Source organism: Tamandua tetradactyla, chromosome 25, assembly GCF_023851605.1.
Source record: "Tamandua tetradactyla isolate mTamTet1 chromosome 25, mTamTet1.pri, whole genome shotgun sequence".
Taxonomy (NCBI): domain Eukaryota; kingdom Metazoa; phylum Chordata; class Mammalia; order Pilosa; family Myrmecophagidae; genus Tamandua; species Tamandua tetradactyla.
The window spans coordinates 24,733,300-24,747,274 of NC_135351.1; the positions used below are offsets into that span (position 1 = coordinate 24,733,300).

Below are 13,975 nucleotides of genomic sequence, written 5' to 3' on the forward strand. Positions count from 1 at the left end.
GAGAGGCAGCAAAAGAGAATCGTCCGGAAGTACTAACTTTTCATTATTTTTCAAGCAGATCCCTGAGGATAGTGGAAGGGAAGGCTTTGTCTGGGAGAGGGTAGGCTTCTCCTAAAAAGAGAAATTCTGGAAGTCATCATAATTAAACAGGAGGAAAATGTGCCAGACAGGAGTGGGTGGGGGCTGTTTTCTCTTTGTGGTTGGTTGTAGTGCGTTCAGATTTCTGACCTAGGATGAGGTTCTGTGGGCGGGTGTCTGCTGGAGAAGCCCAGAGCTCTGAAGAGGCGGCCCAGGTGCCCAGGCTCCCCGCAGGTGAGGAGGTCCGCGCCGGGAGGCTGGCCAGGGAGGGTCCCGACCCTCCGGAGTCGCGCCTGTGGCCCTGTGGCGGCTGGCGGGGATGGGAGGGCAGGACGGGGCTCGCAGCAACTCGGGCCGATGGGCGCGGCTCACACTCGCGCTAGCTCCTGCGCCCTCCGCGTTCCCGGCGGCTGCTGCTTTATCTATTTTCCCTTCCTTTCTTCCGATCCCTCTGCCCAGCCTGGGAAGCGTCCAAACTAAGGAAACTGGTTCTCGTCAGACAGCCGGGGAGCGCGCGTGGCCCCCACCGTCCCCGCCCCGCGGATATAGCCCCTGTGCCCCGGAGAGCCCCGCGCGCGGGTTGGGTGTGGTGGCGCAAGGGGTGGCACGATGGTCGCGGAGGGGACCGGGAAGCGGGACATCGTTGGTCCCGGGATGCGACTGTCCCCGTTCCCTCTCCTCTGGACCCCGCGCCGCGAGCGCTAACTCCGGGGAAAGTTGGGCTGCAAAGTTTCCGAGAGCCGCGTGGGCTCGTGCAAGCGAAGCGCCGGGTGGGGTGCGGACGCGGCGCGGCGAGCACAGAAGCGCTTCTTGCTGAGTCTTTGTTCTGCTGTGGGGGAGAGCTGGCGAGGAGTGGCCGGGCGAAACCAGGGACCGCCCGCCGCGACATTCCGGCCCCAGCAGGAGCCCTTCGCACGCCCCACACCTCCTCCCCCAGGCGCCCCAACCTCCCCTGCCCCGGCCAAACCTGGGGAACTTTTCCCAGGTCCCCCAAGCCTCCTTCTATCCCATCCCTCTATTTCCCAAACTTCTCCAACCCACAAAGATCCGAAAATCTGGAATGGGGTAAGGAAGGAAGGGGAAGCGAAGGTGTGCGATGCGCAGGATGCCTCCTGGAGGGTGGATATTTGCTTTGGAATGTTTGCTTTTTCCTTTGCCCTAGAAACTGCTGCTCCATGCGGGCCCTTATTCTCTCCCATTTCCCCCACCTCCCCACCTTTCCTCTTCAGTTCTAGAGGGATCTAGAAGGACAGTTAGCGCTGCTCTGGATCACTCAACGAGCTAATACCGCAGTTGGCGTTTGGGATGAGGGTCCAGGAAGTGAGGGTGAGGATGGGGTTCCAAATGTTGGCGGCCAGGAAACTATTTTGGAAGAGGCCTCGGGAAAGGGTCTGGAGCTGATCTGGGTCATGGTCACCTGATTTGCCCCAGGCAAGGCATTGGGGAGGGGGATAGAGGGTGGGATGCTTGTCTTGGGACGTGCCTTGCCAGAGGGTAGATGATGGGGAGGTGGCCTGCCTGGGACCCTTAGTTCCTTGGAGCAGAGGGATGGGGACGGGTGGGTGCTGGGCTCCAGGGACAGGGAACGGGGATCCTGGAAAGACTTGCCATCGCGGGTTGGGGTTAAGGAGAGCTTGGGGGCTGGGAAGGTGGGCGCGCTGCTGGAGGTGCGCAGCCGCCCTTGGAGACCTTGGACAGGCTTGAGCAGCTCCGGCAGCAACAGGTACCTCGGAAGGGTGAAGGCCGTGCTGGCTTGTGCCTTGTACAACCAAAGGGACGGCGGGAGCTGGTGGGTGGGGGAGAAGGGTTTTCTAACATTTTGAGCCCCACTTGAATTGTTTTGGTGTGGTGGGGCCAGCGGCAGGGCGGGGTGGGGGGGGGTGGGGGAGGGCTGAACCCGAAAGGAGGACGGGGATGTAGAGCCTCGTGCGCGCCCCACCTCTGATTGTGTAAGCGCCTTCCAATCTCTTCCAGGGTTGACCCCCTACCCTGCGCCTTCTGTCTAAGGGGATGATGCAAAATGGACAGAAACTCGATACCAAAGTGGACTGTCCACACTACTTGGCAGGGAAAGTGCAAACAAAGAGGTGCATCACCCGGAAACAATGATTTGGGAGGTTTGCCCCCCGTAGACTTGCGCGCGCTGGGGCGGGGAGCGGTGAGCGGTGAGGGCCCTGGCGATGGGGAAGGGGCCTGGGCAGACATCTCTTGGGGAAAGTTGCGGAGTGAGGTGGTGCGAGGAGAGGGTCCGCCGGGAGAGTTGCCATGAGCTGGGGACTGAGCAGCCCCGGCTCGCCAGGGAGGCTCCCGAGCCGGGGGAGGGGGAGGGGAGGGGAGGGCAGGGCCGGGGAGGGAGGGAGAGAGGAAGAAGGGGTGAGAGGGGGAGACCTGCCGCCGCTGCCGCCTCTTTGTCTGCTCCGGGACTTGGAACAAAAGAGAGAACTCTGATGAACTCTTTCTCCTCCCCTCTCGCCTGGGACGCCCGGGTATCTCCTCTGGCAACTTTGCCGCCGCCACTTTCTCCGCTGTCAGGCCACACACACAAAAAGTGTTGGAGCGCTGCACGGACTGCAACCAGGGAAAGGTCTCTGCAGAGGGCCACGGAGGCGGGGAAGAAGGTGAGCCGGGATGGTTGTCTTGTTTACCTCTCTGTCCCTTTTCTCACTCTGCTCCCCGCCCTTGGGAGCCCAGAGGAGTAGTCAGTGGCAAAGTTTGGCTGCCAAGTTGTACCTCCTATCCCTGCGCCCTTGTCTTTTGTTCTTTAAGGAACTCGCACAATCGTTTATTTATTTATTTTTAATAGACAAAAGCTAAGCAGGCATTTCTCTCCTGTTCCTCTTTATATGAGGAGCTGGGGGAGAGAGGGGAAAGGTATCTTACGGGAGAAATTGCTTTACTTTCTCCCAGCATCCGATACATCCTTGCATATCGGCTGAAAACATCTGGAAATTGATGGGGACAAGTCCAGTTCCACCCCCACCCCAGCCCTGGCTGTGGTCCTGCACAAGAAAGCGATGTAGAGGTGGTGCTGGAGCTGGGGGTGATTTCCTCTCCATTTTATAACTTAACTTCATCAGAGCTCTCTGCTGTTACACCCAAAGCCTGTAACAATGGAATCCAGAAGACGTTTGGATTGTAAGGGATTGGACTCTTGTGACTGTGGTCAAGGGGTTTACCACAAACAGATAAGAGTTCAGAAAGTTTTCTTCGGCCCTGGAATGGGGTGGAGGAAGCCCCAGGCTCCAGACTGTCAGAGATGCTGGGATGAGAGGCTGGGGAATGGAGGATGGACCACTAGTTAGAGTCGGCCATCCTGTCAGCCCCTTTGAGTCCCAGGACCCACCCCATTGAGCCTTCCGATCCTTGCGATCCTCTCACTTTACATCCCTTATCCATTCTCTCACTTTACATCCCTTCCCCTAACGTCATTGTGTCAGAGTAGAAAGGGGACTGGGAGCCCCTGAAGGTCCCTAGATCTAGCCTTCCGCCCCGCCTTTTGTGTTTTAACCTTTTGTTTCTGTGTGCCACGCCCGCCCTAAAGAGGGATGGCTTCTGCTGCTTCGCAGGCTGGGGATGGTGCCCCAGTGCGCCTCTCAGTTTATGGGCAGAGGGAGCCTCCTTCACTTTGTTTCCTAAGTAGCTTAACTTTGGAGCGTTTCTGAGTTGGTTCTTGTTCAGATGAGGCCAGCACTCAACAACTAGCAGATATCTCCCCTTGATTTGAAACTAGTGAACTTCTCGGTTTTCTATACAATTGCTTTCAGCGCTTTTCCACTCCACCCCAAAGTTGTTTATCCTTCCCTGTCACTTGGCTAATAGAAAAGCCCTCCTAGAGTTAGAAGTTGGGGGTGTCCTCAAAGTGGGCCAATGTGGTATGTTTTAGTTGTTATGATAGATTTTAATATTAGAAATGTGTGGGGCAGGCTTCTTGAATTTTACAATGCACATTTCGATAATTATCTTCAGGTATGTTTGGTGGGATTCGTCCAAATACCAAGGGAATTTATCACCATCCCCATGTTCCTCTTTCTTGTATCCCCAGAGGCCCTCTTAGAGGCTTTCCTTACACTCTACAATTTACTCACCTGCCTTTTCACATTTTGAGAAGGCAAAAGAAACCTCAAATTGAACGTGCTGCCTAATAACCATAGGATGCATCCAAACAGTCTTTTATTTGACCTTCTTAATGTTAGGATTTTGCATGGTAGCATCCATTATTTAAAATGATTCGAGTGCTAGAATTATGTAGTTATGAATTTTCTTGTCCAAAACTGAAATATTTTAATGCTAGTTACATTTTTTTTTTAAAAGAAACGGAGTATGTAGAATGATTTGAAGACTAACCTTAATTAAATTCCTTTGGCAGGTGTAATTATTGCTATCAGCATCTAGAAGATATCATGCAAAGGCTGGAGTACTTTGTTGTACTTTTCCATCTTGCCCTGTTCTTACCGGATCTTTCTATCAGCGCATTATATGGAAGTACCAATGCAACATTAAATCGTTCATGGGTGAAAAGTTGTTACTTCTTCATTTGGAGTTACTTCAAAGTGAAATATTGGGATTTTTCATTATGCCTTCACTATGTGGATTACTACGTTTTGATCACTGGGAATTCTCCACTTCAAAGAAGGTAAGTTTCTTTTTAGATATTCTGTAAGCACTTTATTTTAGGCCTGCACCTCTTCCCATTAGAACCCTACCTAGTTATTTTGAACTGTTGCCCAATCAAAGTGACGTATGACTTTGAATTTCCTTGTTTTGAACTGGTTTATGTAAGTCCTTTTTCACTTGGAATGATGGTTTTGAAACCCTGGATGAAATTTTAATATTACAGTGTGCACTTCAGCATCAGCATACATAATGAATACTTATTACATGGTCACTAAGGAAAATTATGTAACAATGAAGGGTCTTACTTTTCCATTATTGATTTGGTTTTAAATATTGCAATGGATGTCTTCATATTAGCAGAACTTCTGTGGTTCACATGAATAATTTTTTCTTCACTTTGGTAAGCCGACTCCAAAAAGTGGCTAAAAATGAATGAATTTCTAATGACAGACTTAATATAAAGTTCAGCAAGTCCTATCAGAATGAAAACTTTGGCTGTGTAATAACAATGAAGTCTAAATTTGTTTAATTTTTATGATACACATCAAGTTTTATGTTGGTCATTAAGATTCTTTGAGCCTTAGAATTCATGTTTGTCTCTTGCTGTGAAAAAGCAGTAAAAAAATTCACATAAATACTGTTGGTAATATAAAAAAATTTCTTTTCGACACAGTATTTACTTTCCTTGTTTAGCAATTGTTTGCCTTAGAAAATGAGATTTTTCTTTGTTTAGAAAGTTTGCTTTGAGATGAAGTTGTAGGATTTGATCTTCAGAATGACTCAAGTTTGTGGTGGCTTTAAATTTTGCAGAGGGAGAATATCATTAATACATTGCTATAATTGAGAAGATGTTAATCAGATCTGGCCAAGGAAGTTTATTGGGAATTGGAAATGTTTTTATCCTGCTCTAAGTAAAAAAATATTGCGACTTGCTTCTTTCTAGTTGTATAAACTCGGACAAGCTACTTAATCTCTCTGGGCTTCGGTTTAACATCTATAAAATAAGATTGGGTTAAACAAACTTTATGAAATCTTTTAGTTTTAAGATTCTATGACTAGTTGATTGTTCCTGTAATTAAGATACTTCCTTTTTTATGAAGTTTATTTTTAAATTATTGAACAGTAAGTTTTACTGACATGGAAAGCTTCTTGTGAATTAATTACGACTATTTGGTATGAATGCTTAGTTCAGGCAATGTTAGCTTGGAAAATATTCTTTAAATTTTCTGAAAGTATGCTTTTGTCAAAGGGTGCTGCCTGAAAATTTCAAATTTCCTTAAATGTTTCCGACAAAAGTTGGACTGCTAAAATGTTTTTGGAGTGATGGAGATTGCACTATTATTTCCCAACAAGTGTTTTACCTGCGCTAACATGAACGTGTTTTGAATTCATTCTAATGGCTACCTAGAGGTGGGCTCAGAGATTCAGTCTTTGAAATGAAATATACTTGAGTTTGAAACTTTGTTCAGGTAAATACTATGAGAACCTAAGTTATCTGATTTCCTTGGGTCTCAGTTTCCTCATTTGTAACCTGGGGATCATAACAGCTACTTAGGTGATGTTGTGGGAAATAGATTTTTAGAAAGTGTATATATAAGAAAAAAAAACTAGCATAGAGCTTAACACCTGTAAACATCGAATAAAAGACACTATTACTAACTTTCACAATGTATTAGTGACTTTTTAATACTTGTAACTTTCTGAGTTGGCTGCCTTACAAGTTTTAAGCTACATAAACCAAAAATATTCACTGAGATATTGAAGGTCAATTTTGACATAAGTTTGAACATAATTAAGTGTTTTTCTCTCAAAATCTATTCAATTCCTTTATTCATTTAAGTTTGTATTTATTCACTTGTATTAAGCCTTATATGTGTAAGCAGGTTGCTGAAGGTTGTGGCTTCATCTTGGCCCTTTCATTTCCCTATAGAAATACCTGTAAATTGAGATTATAGCAACTTTCTGGAATTGGTTTGCTCATGTTCTCTATTTTCGATACTATCAGTGATGGGCAAACTTAGATAAAGTTTTATAAATTTTGTTCATTTACTTTAAAGCTTAAATATAAAGTGGTAGTGTAGTGGTCTCTTGATGGTGAAATGAACTCTAGCACATTTTCTGATATTAGTTTTTATAGGACGGTCTTTACTTAAATAAAAAAACCTCACAGTTACTATCAAATGGCACTTAGCAGATAGTATTTCATTCTGAAATGAAGTTTATAGCCTTGGATTTTCATTTTCTAGATCTGTAATTTAACAAGAGGCATTGCCTTCTCTGAGTGACTATTTAGCTTGAGGAACATTATATTCATTTTACCTTTAGGAAGTTTCTGATAGGACTGATAAGATTTTACTTTTTCTTATTTGTAATTTACTAGCAGATACTTGTCTGGAAATGATAACGTTAAGAGGAAAAATACTGGTTTAACCAATATTAAAACTGGTTTTAGATCAGAATCTATTTTAAATTATCAGATTATACATCATTGATACAGCAACGATCAATGTGATTTGTAATTATAGAGTTTAAAGTGAAAAATTCCCTTTTAATTTTCTGTGTTTTGTTAATTCTTAAAATTATAACCAAAGATACTTAATGACTGTGTTATAAATATTACATTTTAAAGTCTTGGCTATTTAAAACTGCTCACTAACATGGATCAGTTTGAACTATTGGAACCAGAACAGCCTACCAAGGCATTCACAATAAACTTACAAATGAAGAAAATACAAATATTCAGGTGTACCTTCTAAAGGTGATGAATATATGCATTCTAAATATCTTATAAGTGAATTAAAAGCATTTATTTAATCTTTAACTTTATAGTAAGCCTAGGAGGTAATTACCTAAATTTTTGTTATATTTGGAATATTGTCTATTTATTCATTTGTTATGAGTTTCTTCAGATACTTTGATGTCTTCTTTATAGCTTCAAACTTGCCGATTCTTTTATGCCAGCCATCTTTGGAACTTTGATGATATTTCTGCCTATTATTATTGAAGATATAGGTGTTTAAAATTATATTTCTTAAGAATCTAGATAGCCCATTTTATTTATTTTTCCTTCATTCTCTTTTCAATAACATTTAGTGTCTTTTATTTACCAAGCATAGTTCTTAGCTCTGAGAATACAGAAGTGAACAAAATAAATAAAAATCCTGCGCTCTTGGTGCTTTTACTAGTGACAGCAAAATATGTGTTAGAAGGTGGCAACTACTACCGAAAAAAATAGAACAGGAAAGGGAGAATGGGGAGTTTGGCTGAAGGGAGAGGTGATTTTCAGTGAGATGGTGCTCTCATCTTCCAAAGCTGCAGTAATGCAACACACCAGAGACAGATTGGCTTTTGATAAAAGGGGATTTATTTAGTTGACGTATAGTTTGTCAGAGAAAAGGCACCTAACTTTCAACTGAGGCTCTTTCTTACATGGGAAGGCACAGGTCAATCTCTGCTGTCCTTCTCTCCAGGCCTCTGGGTTCCAGCAACTTTCCCTGGGGTGATTCCTTTCTGTATCTCCAAAGGCCTGAGCTGAGAGCTGCGACTGCTGAGATAAGGTATGCTGAGCTGCTTGGGCTGTGCTATGTTGAGCTCTCCCATTTAAGCTTCCAGCCAATTAAATCAAACATCATTCATCACAGCAGGCACGCCTCCTAGCCCACTGCAGCTGTAATAAGCAACAGGTGAGCTTCACATGCCATTGGCTTATGTCCACAGCAATAAAATAAGGCACCTTCACCTGGCCAAGTTCACACCTGAACCTAACTACCACAGATGGCTAGGAGGACCTCCCAGAAAAGGTGACATTTGAAAAATGATATGAAGAGAGTGAGAAATTGAGCCACGTGATGTTGAGGAGAAGAGCATTCAGGCAGAGGGAATGGCAAGTGCCCGACATATGACTGGAAAGCAAGGAGGGCATGGTAGCTGGAGTGAATGAGCAAAGGAAAGAGTAGTAGGAGACTGAGGTTAAATAGGAAATGGAAATGTGGTGAGCAGACCACATGGGACCTTGTAGGCGATTGTGAGGACTTTGGATTTTGTATTGGAGGAGATAGGACACTGAGGAAGGGTTTAAACAGTGAGTGACCTGATGTAACTGAGCTTTAGCAGGGATAACTCTGGCTGGAGGGTTGAGACCAGACAAAAGGGTAAGGGCAGAAGAAGGAGACCATTTAGGAAGCTATTTTGGTTATCCGAAAGAACAAGGGGGTTGGGGCTTGCGTGAGGGTAGAACTAGCATAGAAATTGTGAGAAGTAGTTGAATTCTCAGTATATTTTGGAGTTGAGGTTGGAGGATTTGCTAGCAGAATAGATGGGAAGAAAGAAAGTGTGGTTCTGAGATTTTTGGCCCCAGCACCAAAAGGAACTGATGAGGAACTGACTTGAGGGGGGTGCGGGAGATCAGGAGCTCAGTTTTGGATGGGTTAATTAGGCAGCAACTCTATCCCCCCATCCCATAGTATCAACAGCCCTTTCCAAAGTGAAGACATTAGAATGGGCAGAGCCCAAATATTCCTAAATATGGGGAGAAGGATGAAAGGAAAAAGTGGAGACCTAACAGAGAAGATAGGATTTAACAAATGAGTATGACTGCTGAGTCATTAATATTTCTTTTAGTCTCCACTGTCTTGAAACAGCTAAAAGGAAAAACCTAAAACTGTGGAACAGTAACCTATACCAAACTGAAATCTGTTCTGTAACTACTTGTTATGATGCAGTTTGATATTTATTGCTTTTTTGTATGTATGTTATGTTCCACACAAAAATATATATGTACATGAGAAAATAAGTAAAACTAAAGACTGACTCTCCCTACAAAAAAAGAAAAAAAAAGATTAGGCAGCAAGGCAGGTTGATACACAAGTCTTGTTTTCAGGTATGAAGTTGAGAGAGAACGATTTGTAAGCCAGAAGGATTGAAGCATTATTTAGAACCCTAAGACTGGAAGTGATGAGCAAGGGACTGAGAGGAGAAAGAAATGAGATCTAGTGTTGAGACCTGGGGCGCTCTAGATTTAGAAGTAGGGAAGATGAGGGGAGACAAGAAAGGACTAACGAGAAGGGGCTGTGACACCATGGTGGAAACCTAGGGAAGAAATTATTCCCAGGGGAAAGCAAAGACATCTGTGCAGTCGGGGTTTGGGCATACTGGAGGTCAGTCCTCAGTGGTGGTCTCTGCAAGAACAGGTTTGGTGGGATGGTGAGAATTCAGACTTTTTTCTCGGATTCATGATCCTTTACATACAGTAAAAAAAAAAAACCAAAAAAAAACCCTTGTCTATTCTAAGAGTTGTCAGCTGTTAGAATTTGTAAAATGCTTTCACATATATTACTTAGTTAAGTCTTATAGTAGCCCAGGAGAGAGATGGGATGATAATATGTTTATCTTTGCAGAAGAAGTTGGGTCGTGGAAGGTAAAAGTGTTTTGTCCAGTCACCTAGAGCTGTCACTTCCAGCCCTTTGCCATTCACAGGGCTGAGATAGTAGTAATGAAACAAATCCCAATATTATGGGGCATAATTGATAATAAGTATATGCCCAATACTTAATATTAAAGTGGGGGACAGAGTGATATCGTTTGGGGTTAAGAAAGACTTTCCTGAGTTGAGATCTAAAAGATGCATGCTATTTTGACATGAAATCAAAGAAAAAACATTCTAGCAACGGAAGATATGATAGAAGCATGGATGCACGAAACAGTGTGTGATGGTGACTGGAATATATTGGGGATGCTGAAACCTTTTCATTCATGCTGGACATGGAGAAGAGTGGTTGGGAGATAAGGTTGCAGTGGCAGCAAATGCTAGTTCAATCTTAGATTGAAATATAGTTTTTTGAAAGCATTTTATTTGACATACTTTCATACTTATAGGACAGTAACAGAAATTACAAACCCCATACCCTTATGGTTAGCTCCAACATACCCCTAACCACTGGAGAACCAGATTTACCAATTTTAACTTTTTGTCACATTTGCCTTATTAGTCTATCCATTTGTCTTCTGTCTATCTATTTATCAACTCATTTTCTGAACACCTGAAGATAGGTTGGATATATTATGCTGCTTTGACATTTAATACTGCCACAAACATTTCCTATGAACAAGGATATTCGCTTATGTAACCACCTTAAGTGTACTTATTCAGTTAACAAAATTTACCATTCAGGTAAAGGTTATATCCTTTCCAGTTTTTCCAGTGTCCCATCTCACCCACTCCCAAATACGCCATTCAGTGTGATTAATCGCTTTCACAATATTGCTATACCTTTACCACCTTCCTGTTGGTAAAACTTTCCCATCTTCCCAAACAGAAACCCTATACCCATTATGCAGTAACTCGCATCTCCTCCCCCGCCCCTGCCCCCACCATGGCAGCCTGGGAGCATTTCTGTCTCTCTGAGCTTGCGTATTCTCCCAAATTTTCTCTCCAGTTAACGTGGGGCTTGGATTTAACATCCTATACCCACAACACAATCTCATTTGATTTGATATCAAGTTAACGTCAGTAATATACTCAAAATATATTCCTATACCCTGCTGTCCCCCTACCTTTTTGTAGTTCTTGTTACACATTGCACATTTATACATGATTAGTCTCAAGCCACTGATTTTTCATTACATTTTATACTTGGCCCTTAAGATCCACTAGGAAGTAGAAAAAAATGAAGACACAAACCGAAAACACAATAGTACTGGCATTTGTATGTTCCCTCGTCATTACCTTCACCACATTTCATTATTTCTCCGTGCAGCTTTGATCTATTGTCTGCCGTCCTTTCCTTTTAACCAGCAGAACTCTGCTGCATCTCTAGTAGGGTTGGCCACTGGTGATGAACTCCTCAGCTTTTGTTTATCTGAGAATGTCTTAATCGTCCTCATTTTTGAAAGGCTGTTTTAGTTTTGCCAATTATAGAATTCTTGGTTGGCAAATGTTTGCTTTCAGCACTTTCCGTGGTTTCTGATGAGAAATGGGCATTTAATCTTATTGAGGCTCCTTTTTCTGTAACTTGATGTGTTTCTCTTGTGGCTTTCTGAGTTCTCTCTTTATCTGTGACATTTGGCAGTTTGGTGAAACTATACCATGGGCTGATCTATTTAGTTTTATAGTGCTTGGAGTTCTTTGAATGTCTTGGATGTGTATATTCATGTCCTTCTTTAAATTGGGGAAGATTTTAGCCATTATTTCTTTGGCTCTTCTTTCTGCCCCTTGCTGTCTCTCTCTCTTCTCTTTCTGGGACTCCTGATGGCATCTTCCAAGTTCCTCAGACTCTGTTACTTTTCTTCTTTGTGCTCTTCAGACTGAAGGATTTTAATTGTCTTATTTTTTTTTGCATATTTAGGACCATTTTTCAAATGTCTTTCTCTGGTATGTTCCTGGCCTGTTTCACCCTGAAGCGTCTCACTTTGCCATCTTGATTAGGCATGCTTGGAATACAATTTTAATATAAAACAAGTAATAGATGCCATTTTAAATGTACCACCTAACATACATGATATATATACGCAGACTAGTTAGAAATGCCTGAGCATGGGTGTATCACCTCAAATGCATATTTTCAAAACTCTATTCTTTATCCAAAATGAAATGTATATCTAAGTCCTAAATGCCACTGAATAGGCTCTGGTGATTGTATTTTATACTCTGAATACTCAGGATGCTTTTGACTTCAAATAAGAAAATACCCAACCAGAAGAGGCTTACACAGTAAGGATTTTGATTATTTGCTTCACTTTAAAGTAATTCAGTGTAGTGCTGTTCTTGGATTGACTAACCATACCAGACTGGCTTTAAAATAGCGGGGAACAATTCCTGGACTCAAAACCCTTTTTTTTTTTAAGTGTATAATTCAGCATTTTTTTGCATGTGAATTTGCAGAGTGTACAATATTACCATTTTAAAAACATTTCTATCACCTTATAATGATCCCCTGTGCCCATTTTCAGTCAATTCCTTTTCCCAACCACAGGCCCCAGGCAACCACTAACATACTTTGAGTCTCTCTAGATTTGCCTTTTGCTGTTTTATATAACTGCAATCATATGTAAGTTTTGTTTTGCATCTGGCTTCTTTCATTTAGCATAAAATTTTTGAGGTTCATCCAGGTTGTAGCATGGGTCAGTATGTTCCTTTTTGTCTACTATGTCCTTTCTATATTTGAACCTTTATTCCAAAGTATGATTTACCCCATTTTTGTTTGTGTCCTTACTGGTTGATGAATGTTTGGGTTGTTTACCGTTTTTTAGCTATCGTGAATAATGCTGCTATGACTATTCATATGCAAGAGTTTGTGTGGAATATATTTTCATTTCTCTTGGATAGATACCGAGGAGTGGAAGTACTAGGTGCTATGGCAAATTGATGTTTAAGTTTTAAAGAACCTGCCAAATTGTTTTCCAAAGTTGGAACACCATTTTGCATGTATGAGGGTTCCAGTTTCTCCACATTATGATCTTTTATGTCTTTTTAAGAGTGAGGGAAACTTGATGTCTGGTAGACTTCCCAGGGTAATTTCAGAAGCCTACGGTCAATACCAGCCACTGGCAAGGGGAATGTGGTTACCCTGAGTGGTTTAAACTCATCAACTTTACATACTGGGCATATTGGTGGCCAGTGCCAGAACCAAGTTGAAGAGAGGGTGGTTCTTGATAGGTAACCAACAGAGTGAGCCACATGTCTGTATGTCAGAGTCAGGATACACTATTGATGTAAACATGCAAAGGAGAGCCAAGTTGCTGTATTTGAATAATAATGATGATGAAAAAGTTAGGCACAAATTCTAACCAGAAGAATCCATCCTTTTCAAACTCAGGCTGTTAATGTGTTCTTTGCTTATGACATTTAGACATTCTGAAAATTAACCTGTTCAAATGAATAAAAAAATAAGCAAATTTCTAAGTGTCTACAGTTGTTAAGCCTTAGCATTCCTTTCATATGAGCGAATGTGACTTTTTTTTTTGGCACTCTAGAAGCAATTGTTTATAATCTTGGTTGAGTGTAACTTAGCCACCAAATCCTTGGCTTAAGATATAGAAAGATATTTAGACCATGTTAAATGTTGGGCAACTTGGCAACAACTTGAGAAAAATAATTTGAGTTTTGAGGGGAAAAAAACCAGCCAAGATCGTATTTTCATAGTTGTACCTTATTCTTTTATTAACTCTTTTTAATTTTTTATTGTGAGGTATAGGTACATATGGATAGGTAAATCTACCATATTTAGAACAGGAGATTTGATACTTAAAATCTAGAACATGTGGGTCAGTATGTTTCTTATTGATG

At 42.3% G+C, this 13,975-nt stretch overlaps 1 long non-coding RNA gene across 6 annotated transcripts in view; it reads left to right on the forward strand.

The window, feature by feature from the left end:
* The first annotated feature begins 2,454 nt into the window (after window positions 1-2,454).
* LOC143669098 (uncharacterized) overlaps window positions 2,455-13,975 on the forward strand; it is a 526,175-nt gene continuing 514,654 nt past the window's right edge. For all 6 annotated transcript variants that reach the window (XR_013168699.1, XR_013168702.1, XR_013168701.1 and 3 more), the window contains exons 1-2: window positions 2,455-2,696; window positions 4,445-4,711. This is a non-coding gene — a long non-coding RNA (uncharacterized LOC143669098). The remainder of the gene's footprint in view (window positions 2,697-4,444; window positions 4,712-13,975) is intronic.